The sequence below is a fragment of the Hemiscyllium ocellatum genome, chromosome 29 (genome assembly GCF_020745735.1).
Source record: "Hemiscyllium ocellatum isolate sHemOce1 chromosome 29, sHemOce1.pat.X.cur, whole genome shotgun sequence".
NCBI lineage: Eukaryota > Metazoa > Chordata > Chondrichthyes > Orectolobiformes > Hemiscylliidae > Hemiscyllium > Hemiscyllium ocellatum.
This window is the reverse complement of record NC_083429.1, coordinates 27,042,934-27,067,283: the sequence shown is the minus strand read 5'-3', so window position 1 is coordinate 27,067,283 and position 24,350 is coordinate 27,042,934.

Genomic DNA, 24,350 nt, shown 5'->3' with positions numbered 1-24,350 from the left:
GGGTTCAGAAAATATTTACAAGGATGTTGCTGTGGTTGGGGGTTTGAGCAATAGGGAGAGGCTGAATAATCTGGGGCTGTTTTCCTCATGGCAAGGGAGGCTGAGGGGTGACCTTATAGAGGTTTATAAAATCATGAGGCGCATGGATAGGGTAAATAGACAAAGTCTTTTCCCTGGCATGGGGGAGTCCAGAACTAAAGGACATGGAGTTAGGGTGAGAGGGGAAAAATTTAAAAGTGACCTAAGGGGCAACTTTTTCACACAGAGAGTAATGAGTGTATGGAATGAGCTGCTAGAGAAAGTGGTGGAGGCTGGTACAATTACAACACTTAGAAGGTACCTAGATGGGTATATGAATAGGAAGGGTCGAGAGGGATATTGGTCAAGTGGTGGCAAATGGGAGTAGATTATTTTAGGCTATCTGGTCAGCATGGATTAGTTGAACTGAAGGGTCTGTTTCTGTGCTGTACATCCCTACATCTCTGTGACTCTGTTTAATAAAGATGCTACATTACTAGACTGGCTTGTTGTGTTCCATTGGTATTTGGACCAGTACCTTCAGATCAAAGAAGTGGGTCATGCATATCGGAGGCCAGTATAACTAATACAAGACAGGATGTGGATAGAAGAGTGCTGAGTATGTTGAAGTTTGTATACACTGGAAGTATGCAGTTTGAGAAAGACATTGACAAAACATTCTCAGGAAATGTCAATACTGTGAATGTGTCAGTCAAGTGTATGGTTTACCAAAAGCATCAATGGAAATAAAAAACAATCTTCTTCATCCACTGGATGGCTGCATACTAAAGCCATTACAATGAATAAACTCAGTTCTTATTCCACATTCAGTCAGTGTACTCCCTGCTTGTGTCTCACATGGTTTTTTTTTTATAATTCTACTGCATCTATTATATGAATGGGTTTCTGATAAGGTTCAGAGGTACTGTATATTCTTTCACACCAGTTTAGAAAAGATCCCAGGCTTTACATTTCAGATAATAATGAGGAAGAACACAAAGGTGAGCATGAACTGAAGGATCGTAACATCCCATCAACTGCATCAAATTCAGTTACTCAATGCTCTCTGGGATTTCCAAAGACATCTTATACTGAAGTGTTAGACACAAATTCAGCATAGTTTCAAAAATTGTTCATACTATTGCAATTAATGGTAGCGTGCTTCTAGTATTTCAGATTTATGTTTGTTCTGTTTTTCAGCTTTTATTTCTCTTCGATAAACATTATTAGGGCATTAGAGTATCTAAACTTCCAAAGTGTTTATGATGTCTCAAAAATATATTTTTGTTCATTTTCAACTGCTTTAGAAATACCATACATGGAGAATTATGACTACAATTTTCCCCATCTAATATTACGACCTTTTCATTTTGAAGGATAACGTGTGCCCACAAATATTAATTTAAGTTTGGTTCTGCGCCATCACCAACAGTAAGCTAGTAGTGCAATCTTTTTAGTTATATTTCTGACTTTGGTGCAGGAATTTAACAGAGGGTAAGATGTGGATGTTTTGCTACTGTATGTTTCAGGACAAACTTGCACTGGGGCTCTGCTGTGGGTGGGCTAAGTTAGAGGATGATGGGATTTTTGCCTTACAGTGGGAGTTCCAACTGTCCCAGCAATACCAGTGCTCAGTACGGCGATCTGCCGTACTGGTGAAGGTTCAATGTTTCCCAGAGTCCAAGTAAATCAGGGGCTGACGATTTGGATATTTTACAGAAGGAAAGAAGGGTTGGGGAGGTATGTGTTTTAAACTCTGTGTGGGAGGGAAGAAGGTATTTTCTGGGGACAGATGCCTCCAAAAGGTAATCTCCAAAAATAGTATTACCTCCCTAAGCAGAATTTTAAAGCTACTTCCGAATCAACTCATTAAGAGACAAATGGGCACTTGAATCTGGGTCTCCAGGTTCAGAGGTGCAGACCATACCACTGTGACATAAAAACCTTTAGCCATACTTCTAATGTGTTTTTAGAAAATGTTATTTAGCCTTTTCTTTTCTAATTATCCTGTTTAAAGATGTTATTACACCTCCCCTGCCGGGAGCAGGTGGGACTTGAACCCAGGCCACCCTGTCCATGGATGGGGATACTTCCTCTGCATCACAAGAAGGCCCCACGACATACTTCAAAAACCTTGTGAAGAAAATGTCTGCAGCTGTGGAAGTTAGCTTACCCCTCCAAGGATGGGGTAAGCTAACTTCCACAGCCACCACTTCCCGCACCTGTCCACAGCGTCCCTAGTTTGATATGATGATATTATATCGGAATGAATTGAGCTTTTAACAAACTTAATTGGATAATTAATTATTTATATTTACACCATAAACGGGCTGCCAATTTTGACACTTGCCCACGCTGCATTCATAAAGGTGAGCTTGAGGGTGAGTGGGAACATGGTGGACCAGACATCCATCCTACTTCATCTTCTCATCCCACCAGTCATGGGGACAGCTAATTTCCAGCCCCACCTTCTTGAAAGGTAGGGTACAATTATGCATTTGTTTAGCACCCAGCCCAGACCAAGAGCTGGAACTGATACTTGGTGAATGAAGTTGGTTCAATCACTCGCTGATGATCCAACCAAACAGTAGGTTTCCAGTTTGGGTGAAGGGAAACGAAACAGATTGCGAACAATGGACATTCCAGTTACCCATTGAAGCTGCACTTTACTTGCTTGGAGAAACATAATGACATTAGCAGTTTAGTCAAGGTCTGGACTGAGCTAGGGCAACCCAGTAAATGTGAAGGGAAGGAAGCCAATCCCTTGCTTGTTAATATGAAATGGTTGGAATAGTATTAGATCCAAAGTTCTTCTCTCTCTCCAAAAGCAACATACCAAGTTCAACACAGCTCTTCTTTGTTCAGCTTCTGCTCAATCTAAAATGTTGAGTTCACAGGTTCAAGTTTTGTACTGGATTGAAAATGCACCTGTTAGCATGATAATGATGACATATATAATGACGCAACTCTGGTCACATTATCAAGATCCTGAGAAGAGAAGGGATTAAAGGTGTTCTATAGAGCTTTAATATAAAGACAATTATTCTTTGCATTATTGGATATGCAAAAAAGTGTGTTGGAACTTCTGAGAGAGGCAGAATATAGTCAGTCCTAGACAAAACAGAGTCAGAGGTATGACTGATTCAGGGTAGAGATAATCTAGTCAAAGGGACCTGCCTGTATAGTGCAGGACTGAACCCAGATACCCAAGCTTCACAGTGGACCAAAGAATAAAAAATGATGACACCCATAGTTTTAGTGAAAGCTATACCAGCAACTTCACCAAAGTTTGAAATGACATATTCCTTTTCATATTGTTAAAGGTAATTATTAAAAACCAAAATGATCCATTAGAAATAAAGAAAAACAAACAGGATATTAAATATAATAAGTGTAATGTTTTGTACTTGCTTGCTCGTTAATGAGAATAATCATAGGTGAACCAAGTTGCTGAAGCTTTAAGCATCTACAGCTCATTATGGAGTTGTTAGTGCTTGGTCCATGCTTTTTCTCCAATCAGACATGAGGGGAGATTTTTAATTGAACAGTTTCAATTCTCCTTTGAAAAAAACACATTGATTCCCAATCATTAGAACACCACTGGAGATCAGTGCCTTTTGCTCCTTTTCAATACATTCGCTCATAGATGAAAAGTACTTTGCAGCTGTTGTCTTTGTTTGTGTGAATCTCACCACCCTTTAAATCATTGTCCTCTTCTGTAATTACCATATTAGAGAAAGTTGAATAATGATTCACTTCTCAGAGACTAACTCTGTGGGTTAGTTTAATTAATTTCTGTGTGTGCATCTTGAAAGCTAACAACAGATCAACTGCCAGGCAGAGACACAACGTTGTGCACACGGAGCATATGGATTCCATAAAGGTAAACTTTTTTAAAGGCAAGGCATACATACAGAAGTAACTGTTTGAAATTGTAACATTTTCTCTGCCAACCACAAAATTCTTTTCTTCCTCCTACTTCATTGGTATCCAAATGCTGAACATGTGTTGGAGAAGAACTCAGTGAAATGTTCCATTACACACATTCTACTGAGGTTGAAAGTCATGCCACAATCACAAGATCATATCTGATGGTACAATATTCTCATTTAATGTATGCAGCTTCCAGACTTATCTGCAGTGACCATCAGTGATGACAAGAGCAATTAATGGACTTTTTTGAGCAACTATCTACATTCAAACACCAAATTAGGAATTTTATTGTAGCGGCAATGGGGTCTTGGTTGCTATGTGAAAGGGTGAGTTATCACATTTTGGAAGAACCTAATGAATTACGAGTCAAACGGACTAAATAACAAGCAACCCCCAGACATCTGATGGGATCTGGAGACCGGAATGGGGATTTCCTGCTTGCTGAGATCACTGGGGAACATCAGTGAGCAAGGTGGTGGCTGCTGCAGGAAATGGACCAATTGAAGGTGCAGGATTGACAAGCAAATCAAGTTAGAATTAAATAATGGTGGGAGGGTTTTCAAGGTGAAGGAGGGGATGATGGAGTTGGCCGTTAAGACATAGGGTGGCTCTCTTTTGCCCCATCCTTGGTCCCCGGATGATTTGAAAGAGCAAACTCCAGGATTATAAATTACCTGCATAAATTGACATGATCTCCATATGTGAACACACTCATCTGATGCTGGTTTAAAGTCAGTAGTGGGATGGTGCTGTTAAATGAGCATTGTCTGCCCACTTCAGGGTCTCATGTAACATTTGACATTTGAACTATGATCAATACTAAGTATCTATGGAATAAGTAATTAAATATGGATTTTTGCAGTCATCCAGAAATTCACACATCTCCTTGTTTAAGGATAGATTATTACAAAAAGACTACAGAAGTTCTAGAATGCCTGTTTTCAGAAAAAAGAATATCAGAACTCAGTTAATTTCATGTGGAAGTGAACGGCAACTACCACAATCACACTGTAATCTTATGACTTTCTCAAACCTTAAGCCAGGATGAATAACCAAATTGAGCATTTTAATTTGTTTGGAAAGGGAATCTGAACCTGGCAAAAGCCTCATGAAGGCAAATAAATTAAAGTCATTATATTCCCAGATGACAATGAGGTGTTCTCTCATTGGTGATAGTTTAACCTGAGGATGATCATACCTTCGGCAAGGAATGATGTGAAAGTCGGACCTTCGTGGTAATCTCAGCCAGTGTGGGAATGAATGCTTTTAGTATTAAAGATGCATTAAAACCCATCCATTCTACCAACTGAACTGACTGACCACATCATGGAGGCAGCTATGTTGCCTTTGTCAGCTTATAAGTTCTGCTAAAAGGTTCCTGCAATGAAGCCTGAACTTAAAAGTGACTGAGGGAAAAGGCTGAGACATGAGGAAGCCAAAGTATGGAACCAGTTCCAGTTCAAATTTATCTGACAGTCAACCTTACCAAACATGGTTTCAAGAAACTTCATAGCCTACTGTCAGCACTGCTTTACAAAATCCTCACATCACCATTGAAACATCAACTTCCTTCCTAAAGTCAGGGGAAACTCAAGCTATGTTGGAGACTCGATGTCGTAAATCAGATCCTGAGACAATTATAGTCTGTTAAAATCTAATATTAATCGCTTTCCATTTTCATGTGTATGAGATGCTGCATTTAATTGTGAGTAAATTTACATGATTAAACATTTTTTAAACTGCTAAACATATTAAAACATGCTTCTGAATAATTAAATTGAGATCAACATTCCAAAAATATGAAATGATACAATTTCAACAATACAAATCCTATTCATCATTGGCATATACATTCTCTGCCTGATATTTTCTAAGACTTTTTGAAAATGTGTCACATCTGGAATCTGGATCTGTGAATTCTTTTTGGTAAGTTTTCCAAGTAAAAAGGAGCCCAATTTTACTACTGCATTAGTTTGAAATCAAATAAATTACGTTTAGCAACACCTCATTTGTATAGCAATCATATCTGAATGAGATTGAATTCCAAACTCCTCAAAATGGACACAGGCAGAGTTTGCAAATATAACATCGTTATGCAAAAAGTAAATTCTATTTCTCAAGTGCCAAGAAACATTTCTTATGAATATATTCATGTCAACCCTGTTCAGAAGAGCTATATGAGATTCCAGAAGCAGTGAGAACTGTACCTACAATGGCTGATATCAACATGGCACAGCAAATTGATGCGAGAAATGAATTTGAAACTTTTATTTTTGAAAATTGCTCAGTGAAACCGCAGGATAATATACCAAGTGAAGAAGTTTATTTATTTCAGCTGCTTCTGGACATATAAATCAATGTGATCTCCTGCACTGGTTTTGTTTGCCTGACAAGTCTAGAGGGGATCTCATGCCTTATTGGTTCTGTCCGGCTTTCTGTATTTCTTTTTTCCAGGTGGAACTGAGACTGAGGATAGAGATGAAAAAGTGTCCAGTCATGATTCTCTAGTTCCTGTTGTTTCGTGAGGAAACAAGAGTGGCCCTTTGCACACACACGGTCCGCATCGACATTGCTGTAAATGACCAGTTTTGATGGGAACAGTTGAGAGCTAAATATTCTCTGTGCCTTCACTTGTGGGCCCTGTGATCATTTATCTCTACCTATGAGGCCAGATAGGAGTGTTGGGATCAACTTTGCCTTAGCCGATGTAACAACAAAATGGCAACGGAGACATAGCACGATTACTGTGCATTGACGCACTTTATCAACTAGTTTTGGCATGAATATTGTGGCAGTAGTTATGCAGATTGCTATTTAATTATGATTAATCTAAATAGTAAACACGTTTGTATCACTCACTACATTCTGCAACAGGATTTGGTGATAAAGCATTATTTTCCTCTCCCTGGAGGCAAAATAGTCAGGTAATTGCTTTCTGAGTCGCGAAAGATATTTTCAGTGCACCCTGTGGCTTTACACTGGAGTCAACATGCACTTCATATTGCTTTTTCTTTTAACTCTTTCAATACTTTTGCAATCATTAGATTTTTTTATAGTATCTTCCATGATTTGGAACACATTTTATCGGTGACATCTATGCATCAATTTTGTACCAACATTTCTGTACACAGCATTGTTGCAGGGATCAACCTTCAGCTCTTGTACTGTTTGACCAAAATAAACAGTTCTGAATCCGTAAGAAATAAAGAAATGCATTCTACACCACGGTTGCTGCTGAGCTTATTTATTATTGCCACATCATCTGTGCATTTAAAACGACTCACTTGTGCTTGCTGGAGGTTTTACCTTCGAATAATTCCTTTGAACATTATTTTTGTTAAAATTAATGAATCGAGGCCCAATTAAGGCACACCAAGATTGAAAATAAAAAGACAATAAAAGAAGGATAGTGATTGGGTTTTAATTACCAACCATGAAGACTGTCAGAGAGAAATGAATGAGACAGTTTCACACCTTGAGGCTCTCAGCACAGAATATGTCTGAACAGTAGTGAGTCCAGATGCTTTCGATTTGTACCAGAAATGTAGCAGATTTTTTTTCTCCTACTCTACCAGCCCCATGAATCTTCCTGTTCTTTTCTCAAGTGATTATGTGACAGTGGGAAAGGAACAGGAAGCTCTCTGCTCATGATTTTCCAGGAATCAGGAATGTGAGCCCGCATATTTTCTGCAATGTTCTGTGGAGCATCTTCCGCCTAGGAAACCTCCAACCACAAGGGAATTTTATCTTCAACTCCCCCTCCCACTCCACCAAGGGCATGCAGGTCCTTGGACACCTCCATCACCAGACCATAGCAACACGACGGCTGAAGGAAGAGCGCCTCATCTTCCGCCTAGGAACCCTCCAACCACGAGGGAATTTTATCATCTTCCGCCTAGGAACCCTCCAACCACAAGGGAATTTTATCATCTTCCGCCTAGGAACCCTCCAACCACGAGGGAATTTTATCATCTTCCGCCTAGGAACCCTCCAACCACAAGGGAATTTTATCATCTTCCACCTAGGAACCCTCCAATTACAAGGGAATTTTATGACCCCCCTCTAGAGCAACGTCACCCCAGTACACTTCACAGGAACTGAAGATCAGTGATTGTTGTAATGTGAAGAAGCACTGTCACAATCTGTGCCCAATAGCACAGACAACATAGTAATGGATGGCCAGGAAAGGCTATGACCTAGTGGTATTATTGCTGGTCTGTCAATCCTGAGATATTCTGGGTCTGTCATGATTCTGTTATCCATTACACCAATATGAGAGGATAGATGGGACCTTTACATGGAATCTGTTGCACTGGGAATAATGATGGCCACAGAACATAGAAACATACAACTTAGGTGCAGAACTAGACCACTCAGCCAGCGAAAACAGTTCCACCATTCACTAAGTTCATAGAGTCATAGACTCATAGAGATGTACAGCACGGAAACAGATCCTTCGGTTCAACTAATCCATGCTGATTTAATCTCATTTACCAGCATTTGGCCCGTATGCCTCCAAACCCTTCCTTTTCATGTACCCATCCAGATGCCTTTTAAATGCTGTAATTGCTCCAGCCTCTGGCAGCTCATTCCATACACGTACCACCCTCTGCTTGATAAAGTTGCCCATTAGGGCCCTTTTATATCTTTTCCATCTCACCTTGAACCTATGCTCTCTAGTTCTGGACTTCCCCACTCCTGGGAAAATAACTTGTCTATTTATCCTATTCATGACCATCATGATTTTATTAACCTCTATAAGGTCACCCCTCAGCCTCTGATGCTCCAAGGAAAACAGCCCCAGCCTATTCAGCTTCTCCCTATACCTCAAACCCTCCAGCCGTGGCAACATCCTTGTCCATTTTGTCTGACTCCTTTCAAGTTTCACAACAACCTTCCAATGCTCTGACCAATAAAGGAAAGCATACCAAATGCCTTCTTCACTATTCTATCTACCTGTGACTCTACTTTCAGGGAACAATGAACCTGCACACCAAAGTCTCTTTGTTCAGCAACACACCCCAGGACCTTACCATTAAGTATACAAGTCCTATTCTGATTTGCTTTTCCAAAATGCAGCACTTCACATTTATCTAAATTAAACTCCATCTGCCACTCCTCAGGCCATTGACCCATCTGATCAAGATCCCATTGTATTCGGAGGTAACCTTCTTCACTATGCATACACCTCCAATTTTGGCATCATCAACAAACTTACTAACAATACCTCCTATGTTCACATCCAAATCACTTATATAAATGACGAAAAGTAGTGGACCCAACACCTGCTCCACATTCCTGACTAACCCCGATAATGTCTACCTCCTTGCTTATCAAGAATCTTTCTCCAAGTGCCTTTTAGAAAGAGCATTCCAAAGGCTCACATAATGGGAGTCCCATATTTCTAAAATGTACCTTTCTAGTTTTAGATCGTTCAACAAGAAGTGACATCTTTCCTACATTCACACTGTGGAGACCCCTTAGGAACTTTTATATTTCAGACAGGTCACTTCTTACACTTCGAATCACCAATGGATAGATGCCCAGCCTATCTAATCTTTCCTTGTAAGACAAACAGCCCATTCTGCCATTAGTCTTGCAAACTTTGTCTCAATCTGCTTCCAAGCATTTACATCCTTCCTTAAATAAGGAGACCAATGGTATACACATATACATTGCTCTGAATGTATATCACTGAAACATATTCCCACTGTCTCTTGTCAATTAGATCATATGTTTCTTTTTAGTCTTCCTGCTAAATGGATGAATTGGACAATCTCACGTTTTCCCATGTTCTACTGCATTTGGCAACTCACTTAACCTTTTAGCCTTTTTTTGTCCTCTTCATAACTTATTTTTCTACATATATTTGTGGCATTGGCAAATTTAGCAATCACACATCAATTTCCATTATCCAAATAATTTATATGAATTGTTAACATTTGAGATTTCAGCACTGACCCTTGTGGCACACCAATCATTGCATCCAACCCATCAGAAAATGATCCATAATGCCCACTCTCTTTTCCATTAGCTGGCCAATCTTCTATTCATGCTAATGTGTTATGACCTGACTGCTATAGATGAAGCTTGATTTAATGGTAAGACCTTGAAATAGATGCACACAGAAACCCTCTTTAAGTGCCATTAACTCATCTAAAAATGGATTGTATGTTGCCCAAGTTGATGAACTATGAATGTGAATGTTTTAATTTTCCTCTGTTCATGTACCTCTCCAGACTCAGGTGACTGACTGTGTGGAGTTTGCACGTTCTCCCCGTGTCTGCGTGGATTTCCTCTGGGTGCTCCAGTTTCCTCCCACAGTCTAAAGATGTGCGGGTCAGGTGAATTGGCCATGCTAAATTTCCCGTAGTGTTAGGTCAGGAGTATATGTAGGGGTATGGGTAAGTTGCGCTTCGGCGGGTCAGTGTGGACTTGTTGGGCCGAAGGGCCTGTTTCCACACTATAAGTAATCTAATCTAATCTAATCTAATCAAGTACAATCCCAGGGAATATGTATAGGAGAGGTTTACCTATGTCCAAAGGTATTAGGGGCACCTTATTGTGAATTTGATCAAATTTAAGTTTGCTTGCTTCACCTATTCCATTTTTGTGTGCTTTACTTGAAAAGATGTGACTTTGAACTGTGATAGCTTTGATTGTGCAATGGTTGAGATAAGTTCCACAAGCCTAAATGAGAGTGCTCCATTATTGTCAAACGGGCTTCTCTGTTTGAAAATTTGCTCAAGTAGGATGGGATGGAAATCCTAAAACTGGGTTCGAAACCCTATCCTCTGCTGCTGTTTGAGGGAGAGAGTTACTGACCCAAGGAAAGACCGGGAGACAGAGAATTAATTGAGGTTAAATAGTGAAACTTAAAGGAAGAAGAATGGAATGATTTGAATAAAGATGCACAGCAAAGTGGCTGTCTCTTAACAGCACTCTGAATTGCCCTAGCAAGCAACTCAGTTTCCCCTTATCATTGCAGAATGAGAATGAAATTGGATGGATCATCAAGCAGTGATGTAGGCCTCAAATTAAAAAAAAAAGTTGTCTTGTTTAACTCTCCTCACTAATAGTGGGGGAGGTGCCAAATTTTATGGAGTTTTCTCACAGAATGGTTAAGCCAGAATCTGAAAATCATACACATCCAATCAGACTTTACTAGCCAATATCCCAGCCAGTCTACCCTCCGACTGGGAATGTGCTGTTCCACCAGGCTGTCAATCAAAAAGGGCTGCCCTTTTCCTGGATAGTGAGCCTTGATTAGATTCCCTACATTATGGATACAGGCCCTTTCGCCCAACAAGTCCACACACAGACCCTTTGAAGAATGACCCACCCGGACCCATTCCCCTTACACTATATTTACCTCTGACTAAAGCACCTAACACTATGGGCAATTTGGTATGGCCAATTCACCTGACCTGCACAGCTTTGGACTGTGGAAGGAAACCAGAGCAAACCCACACAGGCACAGGGAGAACGTGCAAACTCCACACAGACAGTCGCCCAAGGCAGGGATTGAACCCAAGTTCCTGGCACTGTGAGGCAACAGTGCTAAGCACTGGGCCACTTGCTGCCAACTGTCATTGAAGTTGTGTTCATCCAGGCAGGTGGAGAATATTATACCTCTTTGCAGATGGTGGATAGCCTTTGGAGAGACTGGGTATTGGTCACAGATGTCCTAACCTCTGACCTGCTTTTGTAGCCAGAGTATTTGTGTGTTGGTCCAGTTCAATTTCTAGTTGCTCAGTGGATGTTGAAGGTGGGGAGGGTATGCAAATGACAATATTCTGAATGTCAGGAGACAATGATGAGCTTTTCCTTCATTCGAGATGGTTATTGTCTTGGGGCTGTGTGCTGTGAATGTTGCTCAAAGCTTACAGGACAATATTAAGGTCATTGCTGGTCATTATAATCTTTATTATATCCATATCTGAAGTTGATCATTCAAGATTTTTGTTTCCTCATTCACCAGTGTGAAACCCAAAGATTGCTCCCACAGAAATCTTACTGTACAATTTTACTGCAAGTTTCAGATATCTCAGCAACCAGTTTGTAATATGCCAGATGTCCATTAGTAACAATGACACCACATTATTAGGAAACTTTCAGCTCACTGAGTGAGATATGGCACATTACACTTACATCTTGCATATTTAATACATGGTAATGTTCATAGAAAAATACTGTTATTGCAAGCATGATAGGTATTCAGGTACCAGACTGTTGCAGTGTTAAATATCCATCACAGTACATTGCAATATAGAATAATTGTGATTTTTCATTCTGCTAAGACATTCTAGAATAAGGTCAATTTGTTTAAGAAAAGATATATTACTGATTTTCCATTTCCTCATGAAACAAGCTCACGTTAAATATTAATGACATTATTTATATCAGCTTCCTTTTCTTGGCTGATGTTAGGATAAGATAATGTCACTTTCATTATTGAAGAGATTGCCTCAGTAGATCTGTGAGACTTATATTACCGAATGCATTTCTGTTTTCAGACAATCATTGTAGCATACATTTAGCATCGATATGGCCGGTCATATACCGGGCCATTTGGTCCTTTATCTCAATGCCTGTTCTCTGCAGAACAGCTCAATTCACCTCAAGCACCTGCCTTTTCTACAGAAGCTGCCATTCTTTTCCTCTTCAGCACTTCTCCAGCTCATTTTGAAAAATGCGATTGTACCTACTTTCACCAGGCACTGTATTCAAGAGCATAACCATCTGCTGTGCACAAAAGGTTTTCCTCACATCATCTTTTTTGTCAATCACCTTGAATCAGTAACCTTTGGTTCTCAAAGTACAGCCAATGTGTACAGCTTCTCTCTATCTATTGTGATGGATGAAGGAGAGATCACATGATAGATTTTCATTGAAAAAAAACTGATCCGACTCTAATGGAACACAAAAGATTAAAATAAGCATGACTGCTACAAATCAACTGACTCCACATCTTCATGCACTGGAGAGATAGGCCCAGATAGTTCAAGACTCTTGAAATGCCAATTTAACAAACAGACAAGCGTGGCATGATAATTTAAATCTTAGAGAAAAACACCAACAGGATAAAAAAAAAACTTCAAAGAGACTTGGTATTGCTCCATGGAACACTTGAGTCCTAAATGTTAACAAGCCTCCATTTTGACATTTTGAAACATACAAAGAAACCTGACAATGGAAGTTAGTACATGGAACTCTAAGAAATTTTTGAGATCCCCAGAGGGAATTTTGACCAAGACAGGACAAGGAAAAAAGGTATTGCATTATAGAATATATAATTTCTATATGTTACAATATCATTTACTTTACAGTTTAGATTTTGAACTAGTGCTATATGTGTCCAAATTGATTTAATGATTAGCATATCAGTATTTTTGAAGCCATGACAATTTCTACAGAAATACTGTGTTATTAGTGAGTTTTTCAGCAGAGTAATGGGAATTTTATTTACTTTGGGTGAGTTTACAAGCAAATAAAGTAAGCAGTACAGTGAATTAAGCTTTCAGATAGACGATTCTGGAAATCTATGGGAGACCTTACGTGAAACAGCCATAACTTGCAAATAAAACCTTTTCTTGTCAGTTTCAGACAGTTTGCACAAGTCTAAGCTGAGGCTGGATTTTTAACTCAAGAAAGAATAGGCACTGTCGCAAAGGAAGTTATTATGTACTGGCATTGGAGGCAGTCCAGGGTTGGTTCATTAGTTTGCTTTCAGACATGAAGGAATTTTCTTAGGAGGAGGGGTTGATAAGATTGGACTATACTCAGTGAACATTAGAAGAAGAAGAATGTAACTATTGGAATGAGGTCAGCCAAGTGGACTTCATAGAATATGAGATTCTTTGATTGGGGCTGTTAACCTGGTTCAATCAGGGAGCCCTGGCTGACAGACATAAACAGGAATATTAGGCATTTTGCTTATCCTCGAATCTGGCTCTGAGTTAGCTGGGTGTCATGTAATCTGTATCTGTAAATAAAGGGTGACTTGGTGACAGGGTACTGGCCCTGTAAAGATGTAAGCTTATTGAAATAAATATGATTTTTAAGAGACTTTACAGAATCCTCTTGTAGAAAGTTCAGTTCACTTTGTGGAAACATTCAGGACCAAAGGACCTATGTTCGGTGTAAGGATTCACTCTTTAAGAAAAAGATGAGGAGCATTTTCTCTTAGAAGGTAATGAATTTGTAGAATTATTTACTGCAGAGTGCTGTTCAGACTTGGTCATTAAACATATTCAAGACTGAGAATGATAGATTTTTAATCAGTCATGGAATCAAAGGTTAGCGATACAAGGTTAGAAAGTAAAGTTGAAGATTATCAAATAAGACATGGCCTCCTTGAATGGTGAAGTTGCTGCAACGTGTTGAATGGTGCTTACATCTTATAGTCCTACACTCTTAAGGTCACTTCAGTGTAATAGTCTTCACTTAAAAGAATAGAAGACAAGAGTGCAATTATAGTACAGTTTCTCTAATTATATCAGCTGTCTACATTGCAATGATATAGTGTCAAATTAATCTGGTGAGCTGTCTCTACTAAGCATGCTAGACTCTGAATACACTATATCATAGCTTCTTCCATTGTGTTTCTACATCCATAGACTAGCAAATCATTTACTTCAGGATAATCACTAACTATCTTGTGCTGTCCGAACTGATACTCTTCTGGAGCATTGAAATGTCTAAACAGAAGGCACAACCATCTGTGTCTCCCAAATGGCATCCAGAATGTTATTTGGAAACAATTGCTTTCAGCTTGCTTCTGTTGCCAATAAATGTCTTTCCCATTGTGAGTCATAAACACCTTTGCCTTGGCATATTGTGGCAAAATGTCCCAAATTGTTGATTTGGGAAAGTGAAATCTCTTCAAAGTTTTATTGAGGTTCTTTGGATTTTTGCATAATTAGATTAGATTACAATATTAGATTAGATTACTTACAGTGTGGAAACAGGCCCTTCAGCCCAACAAGTCCACACCGACCCGCCGAAGCGCAACTCACCCATACCCCTACATTTACCCCTTACCTAACACTACGAGCAATTTAGCATGGCCAATTCACCTGACCCGCACATCTTTGGACTGTGGGAGGAAACCAGAGCACCCGGAGGAAACCCACGCAGACACGGGGAGAACGTGCAAACTCCACACAGTCAATCGCCTGAGGCAGGAATTGAACCCGGGTCTCTGGCGCTGTGAGGCAGCAGTGCTAACCACTGTGCCACCGTGCCGCCCACAATAATCTGAATATTTCAGTTTTTGTTTAACTGCTATCATACTTCTAATCCAATCTGATGACTCCCTTCTTTCCCAACAGTTCTATATTGGCTTTCATGCTGAACTTGAGGACAGTTGAAGCTCTCCTCAGCAGGTATTGCTTCAGTCTACACTTACATCTACTTTGAGATGATACTCACTCGGAAGATGTTCAAGACTAGTAAAAACATGTTTGTAATCTTTTAGGATCAATTTGGCACAGTGGCCTGTGAATACTATAAGTCTCTTCTAGCACCTTAAGTCTCACAAGTCTAAGTTTTAAACTTGTTTCTGCTGAACTGAATAGATTTTACTTAACATTTATCATCTGGAACCTTAGCTCATCATTCTTCCCATTGCACTCAGTTCTCAGCTTCATTTGTTCTCCCGTCAAAAGTATCATTCCATCAAATAGCATCATTTGTGAATCACCTTGTTGAGAGACTTCAGACAAGTCTGTGAAAATCATGATGTTGCATGAAACACCATGCCTACCCAACACTGCACATGCACTTGGTAATATCCTGCAGTCATCATTCTAAACATCATTTAAACCTTATAATGCCAACCTTTTGATATGGTGCAATGTGATTCTACAGAATCATTGACTGACAGCTCTCCAGCAAACATTTTTACAGATTTCTTCCTGGTTGAGCTCTTGTGTGCAAAATCATTTAACTTCCTGTAGTTAAAGCACTGCTTTTCTCTTGCTAGACAAGCAATATTTTCATCTTGTCTCTGGCCTTGCTCATTCTGCCAGTTTTTCTCAACTCCTTCTTCCTTTTTTTTGCAGTACTTTGTTCTTATTCAGCCTGGAGTGCCTCACAATATAATGCAAAGCTGAGCTAATCCAGCCCTTGATATGGCATAGCTGATCATTAACAACCTCAGAACTTCTGCACATGTTTTTAGCTTTGTCTCAGCAGACATGGCAGGATCTCTGATCCATAAGACAATCCCCACTCTGAGGAGATCATCTTTCTGTTGTCCAAGCTCGCAGGAATCAGTATGGTCATATGCTGATCAATAGCCTCCCCCTCTTCTGAGCTCCAATTCTAAAGGCATAAAGGTCAGGTTGCCATAGTCTTACCAGACCATTGCATTATTCTCTCTTTAGAGAAATGACTCGGGGTGGTTTAACCTGAGGGTCACCATACCTCAGGTGAAGGGGGAACTTGAGAAGGAGAGTTCTTTGTAGTAACCTCAAACGGTAAGGGAATTGAACCCACATTGTTGGTCACAATCACTCAGCATCACAAACCGGTTGTCTAGCCAACTGAGTAAGACCAACCCTAAAAAAAAACACCATTCATAAATTAATATGGTGCTCATTATGGCTCGAAAATCCTCACAGTCTCTGCAGTCAAAATCTTCTTGTACTCAGTGATACCTGCAGCAGCTTTCAGCACTCGTTCTCCTGCATGATAGCAAGGGTGTCATTCTCTTTTTGCTCATTTTTAAATTAATTATGAAGCTATTTCATTGTTTGCTCACTGACAATAGAAACATTTCCAATTCTGCCCCCATTGCCTTTTGTTTCACAACAGTTGGATTTGGAAAGTGCACAGTCATTTTGATTTATCTAATAATTCAAAGTTGCAAGCTTCTTCTGAATTATTCCTTGCTGCTTTTTTCAGTAGCTGGCTGTTTCACAGCTCTGAACATTCACACTGTTTCGACTGCACCTTTCCTGACACCACATTTCCAGCGACATGTTTAATGGTTGTCAGAGGTTTCATCAAAAGGCACTTACAGTAGAAGTGAAGGCCACATGGCAATGCAAGTCAGCCAGTAAACCAAGTATAATTGCATTTTTTTTTCAAATAGAAGCCATTGCAGTTGGTGCATTTGATATCAAACAATAACACCTTTCTTTCAGTAAGAAGGAATGAGTGCCTATGGTATATTATGAAGATATGCAGGGACTCCCTTCTCGTAAACATGCATCCATCCAGTTATTTTGGTATATCTCACTCACCTGTTCAAGGATGCTATGTCACAGCTTTGAAACAGGTTGGGCTTGAAATTTGGTCTTCTTGCTCAAAGGTAAGGATGCTATCACTTTACTACAAGAGCCCCTTACTTTGTCTTTTCTGTCCATGATACAATTTTGGTTGATAACTTGATCTTTTCATACCTTAGCAACCTAGAATAATAACTTGTGATAAACTAAACTTTAACTTGTTTCATGAAAAGCTTTACTTCTGATCTATTTTAACTATAATTACAACAATTAAAAGGAAATAGCGCAAGCTTTCTATCTGCTCTTCACTGACCATGTGGCAGACACACTGCTAATCATTACTGTACTCTTTTTCATGCCCTCCCTACATGATTTTGAAAAACTCTGTCAAAGATCCTCTCTAACGTCTCTTTTCTCAGGACAGTTGATCTGTTAACTGCAGTCCCTGATCACTGTAAAAAGTCTCATAAATCATTTTTACGTCTGATCTGAAATCTCCATGTACTTCAGAAAGTGTGGAACTCAGAATTTTATAACAGCATTAAAAATGAAGCTAACCCTGTATTTTTATTAAGTTTTCTCATTTATTTGCATATGTACACTCTATTCTTTTGTAAATAAAATCCAGCATTCTGCATGCTTTTTAACCACCTCCTCAACATGCCTTGTCACCTTTAAAGATTTGTTCAAATACAATGCCACACTCTGTCCTGCATCCCTCTGTTCCTGCATCACCTTTAGAATTGTCTCCTTTACTTTCTATTACTTCTCCTTGAACCTCCAGCCACAATATATCAAGTCACAGTTGTTTGCAGTAAATGTCATTTGTCATTTGTTTCCCCATTTCACCAGTCTGTCGGTGTCCTCTTAATGTCTATCATAAACCTCCTCAGTTCACAACGCTTCCAAGTTCTGTGCGTCATCTGCAAATGTGATATTTCGCATCTTCCTATTTGAATATATTAGTTCAATCTGTCAGACAGTGATCCATCTGGCTGACAACATCAAGGTGAGGAATAACCATGTTTTAGCCAGTAGGAGCAAGATTTGAATATTGTGTCTGATGCTCCACAGTAGGCTGTTGACTTTCACTGCCAACGCTCACACAAGAGGTGTGTTGAGAACATGAAACTCAGAGCCGCAATATGAGTCAGTGTCATTGCAAAGGTGATAAAATAAAACTTAAAGTGAAAACAATCTGAATCTTTAGCATACCAATATCACAAATCACATAGGAATTTAGGATGTTGTATTATGGCATCTTAGTTATGCCTTAATCTTTCATATAATTCTATATGCAAGTAGTTAGTCCAGAGAATTGTCTAGATATCATAATTTATAAGACTGTTAAAATCATAACAAATGGGACAGAGTGTCTTGGGGTTTGTTCATTTTTTCTGAAAAACTTGCAATGTTTTTGTTGATAAATTTTCTTAATAAAGCATATTTTTGGAAGGAAAATGTTGTATTCCAATTACATTTGTCAATACATTCACAGCAATCCTCAGTTGTAAATGACTTCAATTGTTTAAAGCCATACCTTACTCATTAAAATGTAGCATTGTTTTAGTGCCATGCTTATGTCAACTTTGTTCAGCCATCGTTGTCCAAAATCATACCTTCTTTTATTGAGTAATACAAGTTGAAAAGCAATGAGCATATTTGAGTTGGTATACATCTCTGAACACATCCCATAAAATCTTGGCATCTGTTCATTTGTTCTTACATGCAGCAGCTTGAGATGCTGTTGTCTTCATTATATGTGCAATATTAAGGCAATCTGTTGTTATCCTTCTGTTCATTATTTGATAGAAAATAATCTGCGGAAGTATTTTTAGTCAATACTTTAGCCGATGATGGGGCATTTTTGTACTTACTGAGTTGATAGAAACAACTGGCTGCCATCCCATATATTTGAGTGACGAATTTACTTTATTTTTGGTTTAGTTATATTAGAGTAAGGCTGTATTAATGCAGGCATGGCAGAATATGCAGGGGCAGATTTAGTTCTAGACAGACAAGACAGACAAGTCAGAAAAAACAAGCTACTGCTATTGGTCGGGTAGTGGACAGCAAAGAAGATTATCTCAGTGTACAACAGGACCTTGATCATTTGGGCCAATGGGCCCAGGTGTGCAGATGGAGTTTAAATGAGATAAATGAGGGATGCTACATTTTGGTAGGCCGAACCAGGGCAGGGCATATACAAAGCAGGCCTGTTTATGGCAATATTCGTCAAATAGCTGATCGGAGAAAAACTGCACAAGGTGTAAACTTTGACAAGTGTATAAAGTCTTTGGAGATCAAATTTTCCTCCGTTTGTGATCAAAATCTTTGCAGAATCCAGATAAAGCTGGCCAGATCAGCAAAAATAAAACAGCCAATTTTAATCTTTTCCCTGAAATACAGCTTGTTGAATTATTGGCAATTTTCTGCATTGTTTAAGATTGACTTTACCTGATGTGACCACACATTCAAAACTGCATTGGACATAGCTTAGATTAACATTATGAAATGTTCCATTGGCTCTAATTGGGCTAATATCTATGGACAAACAAGCTCTATAGAGACAACTTTGATTCAAAAGCATATAGTAAAGAAAAAATATAATTTCTTTCAGATGGCGACAGATTCTGTTATCATTCTCAGGAATGTTTGAAGAGGATTTTTAAGAGTTTGTATCAATTATAGTTAGATTAATTGCAATCTTCTTCAGCAGTAATATTGATCCATGTGATGTTATCACTCATGACCAGATTGTAATGCCAGCAGGAAGAAGTTAAAGTTTAGAGCTATAGCATAAGAAACAGAAAAGACAGACAAGGAAGCTACTGCTGGATGAACAAAGGAGATTGCTGCAGAGATAAAACAGCAAAGGTACATTTAACAATCAGTCTGTGGATGTGTGTCATATATCACAGTATTCGCAGTCTATGACTTGTTTTTGTAGCTATTGTATTTACATGGCTGGATTAGTTCAGTTTTGCCCTGCAAACCTGCTCCATGATATCCAAAGTAAATCCTTCACCTAGCAATGTTAGCCATCTACTGTCCTCATGAATATCGCAGGAAAGTTCCATCCTGTGGTTTCAGAGGCATCTTTTGTGAAGATGAATCGGTTAGTTCTCCTGTATCCTGAACAAAATTGATCCTTCAGTCAAAATCAGTGAAACTGTTATTTGATCATGATCGCATTACATTCTATGGGAGCTCGGATTGACTGACTTTGTAACTGATTGTAACAGTTCATTAACTATAAAGCACTTTGAGATATGCTGAAATAAAAAAAGGTACAAAATTATTTGCAAACTTTTGTTTTCTTTGTTTCTGTTAAATGTTCTGAATCACCCTCACATCTGAAAAATTACCTAATTAAATAAGTTAAAGATTTATGACCACCAAGCGTGTGCAAAAACTGAAGACTCTCAGTAATTCTGCTGCAGTACACACTTAAACAATTGACTGAGTCTTTGTGACACTTTTGAAATGGACCTTCTCCATGCTGGTTGGTAAATTGATTTAAAAAAGAACCTGTGGGCAAAACATTTACTTGTACTCTTCCAAATAACATTTAAGAATAAAAGTGATTACATTACAGCAAAGTCTGTACTGAGAAGCACTGCTGGTTTAGTTGTTACTGACATTAGACATTACAATTATTCAGTTTAGTTACACAGTATTACAGGTAGTTAAAGCTAATTCCTGACTTCTATCACTATTTATTTGGGTTTTAATGTGACGCATGGTCATAATTAAATAGTGAATATTTTGTCTAAATGCATGTAATCCAGTTATAGACTTGAAGAAGATTTAACATTCTAGTTAACATTTAAAGTATTGCAACTTCGGCTAAGCAATTGAATTGTTCTCCAAATTTTGTTTTTGAAGACTCACCTCTGCCCTTTTCAAGGCATTGATTATGATAAAGGAGACTTTACTCAATGTCTGATCCAAATAGAGGCCCACCCACATACATTGATTTTGCTGCATTTTAATTAGACAATGATGTATACAGCCTAACATTCCCTTAGAGGGAATGGGGTGATAGAAAAGGTCAAATTTCTTTTATATATTCATTCCTGGCATTTGGATATCACTGGAATTACCAGCAATTATTGCCTTTGAAAGGGTGGCAGTGAGTCACCTTCTTGAACTGTCACAGTAAATGTGTAGGTAGTTCCAAGATTTTGACAGGGTTGGGTGTGCATTAAAGGGGAATTTACAGGTGATGGCTTGCCCAAGTATCTACTGCTGTGTTCTTCAAGGTGTTACATGTACTCGGTTTGGAAGTTGCCACTGAAGAAGCTTTGCTAAGGTGCTGCAATGCATCTTTCAAGCAGAACATATGACTGTCATTGTACTCCATTCTGCTGGGAGTGAACATTTTAAGGTGGTGAATGAGGTGCTGATTAAATAGACTTCTTTGTCTTGAACAGTGTTGAATGCTGTTAGAATTGCACTCATCCGGATGAGTTAAGTACATCACTCTCCTGACACACACTGGGGTCTTTGTAGGCACAAATAGCTTTTAAAGTTAGATTATTCTAAAATGAGTACATTTCGTAGTGACTGTCAGAAAGAATCAAAGGTCCAGGTTACACATTTTAAGACTTTTATTGTAGAAAACAACAAAATCAACATAGGTCGTACATTAAGAGATAAATAGCATAAAAAGCTAAAGGTAAAGTATTTTTGTATTGAAAAAATCAATACAACTGAAATATAATTTATGAAGCCCTTTGACCAAGTGCCTCACTTCTGGCAAATGCATAGCATCACAGGAATCAAAACAGTTACTTACAAGTCAGTCCTGGGTTCACTTCTCCTCATTAGGTTTCAATGGCCTTCAACTTTTGGCTTTCTGATCCCATTATAATCAAAAAAGTACAAATGGATGATTTTCCATTACCTGCATCTTCAAGATTTATATCTTTTCACTTACTTATCTTTATCAAAGAAAACAAATTCTCACAAATATTCTGCTTTGTTAACAATAAATCACTTACTTCACCACAGCAGCAGCTTCTTTGTCCTGGTGAATTAAATAGCACTTGCCTCTTTTGTCTGAGATATTGTGAAAGTGTTAAAACTGGTAGCTATGCTCTTTGGATTTCTACTTGAATTCCTCTGCCTGTGGCAACTGGGCATATATCTCAGCTAAAATGTCTTCACTATCTGTCTACCCTTTATCAGAATATTCTGTTTCATCTGAAGTTTAAGGACATATTTAAAAATTTGAATTATAGTCTTCATGACACAAGTTACGCTTAATTGGTAGAAATTCTTTAGGGAGGGAGTTACAATATGTGCCACTTGACAAAAAAGGCATTAACTTTGGCATGCTTTAAAATTAAACAGTATTCATGTGGCTAGTCCTGAAGAAGGGCTTATGCCTGAAACGTCGATTCTCCTGCTCCTTGGATGCTGCCTGACCTGCTGCGCTTTTCCAGCAACACATTTTTCAGCGCTAGTCCATGAAAGACTGCATCCTAACACTTAATGACTCAAGGACATGGACACCCAGGTCTCAATGGACAGCTGAGCTTTCACATTTTTTAGCTAAATGTTGTTTTTTTTAAGAGGGCTTAACATGCGATTCTATTGAGTTCGCTTCCCCTAACTTGTCAAACTCCCCTTATTAATTGCTTACCATGTCCCTGTCGCAACTCTCACTAGGATTTCTGCCTCATCTGCCTATTCCTGGAACAACTCACCACTCACCAGCATCATGAAAAGTTGGTTGTGTTTCTGTCAACCTGGAGATGCCCTGAATGGTTCCTGACATTTGTACCAAACACAGTTGTCTGGGGAATTCAGTGCCCGACTTTATACGCAGAATCCAAGCGGTTCTGTTAGGCTGGGTGGTCCAACACAGGAATTTCTCTTCCCTCAGGACCAGCAGTTGAGGCTACAACGCTAGACCATGCACTCTAGACAGTCTAGTCTGCGCTTGCCATCAATATACTTAAGCTCTGCGGCCCTGCTCTGAGATTCCACCCATGTCAATTAGTGTGTCAATGCGTTGAATCCCAATTTTGAATGTTAATGCTGTACATGGATTACTCAATCTATCTCTACCATTACACCGCCTCACACCAATACTATGCTCAACCACCCTCATACTGTCTACAACATCTTCCCTCACCTACTCTCACCCACTCCAATCACCAAACACCACTAACCCTGCATGCTGTCTGCCCTACTCACTCGATTGTGACACCATCCCACCAGCAGTAAGAACTGTGCCACGTACTTTGATCTTCTGTATGATCTGCCTCCCTATGATTACATGGTACTGCCTTTGACTAACTAAGCCTGGATTCCTTGAGCGAAGACCTGCTGACATCTATGTCAAGCTTTCTGGCTTTGAGTCGATGTTAAAGTGCAAAGCAAGAGAGCAAAAATATAAGCCTGATATGTTGGCTGAGGGACCATAATGCATAAAGGCAAGAGAGGGATGCTCTGGGCATCTACGTAGAGTGAAAGTGAGTGAGTTCTCTGACAGCAAGCAAACAGCTCAAAAATGCCACCTGGTCCAGTGCTTGACTGAGTTGTGTGTCCCTGACAGTGTCCTTGCTGTAGTGTTACAATGAGAGTTACTGGTGCAGCCCATGGTACAACTTTGAAGAGCAGAAGCACACAAGGGGTCTGTAAGTGAGCTGGAGATGTACCAGAGAATATCACAGTTAAAATGCCAAAGTCCATGAACTTTGGGTACACATAACCATTGCCCATAAAGTGTGCCCTGAGATGTTGGTGCTTGGTTTTCAACATGGAGGCCATTAGGAGCAAGAATAAGTTGAATCCATCACACTCTCGCTCTGGTTTCCTTGTTGAGTTTTCCAAATATCCACCTTTCTTGATGAGTTTGTTGCAGTGGACGTCTGAATATTAATGAGGCAAGTTGTTGAGTTAACAAGGTGCTTGACAGTCAATAATGAATATCGATATGCATCTCATTGCTGCTTAGAGAGAATCTCACCTCTTCAGAAAAGCATAAAAGCTAGAATGAGATGACCTCGACATAAAGAGCAGCCTCACCACACTTGTTGCTTGATTCTGCCTTAAATCTCATCATAGGCCACCTCATTCACATCCCTTTAAGATCCTGTCCTGGTACTTCCCAACCTCTCTTCATTTCAGAAATACTATGTCCTTCTGTTT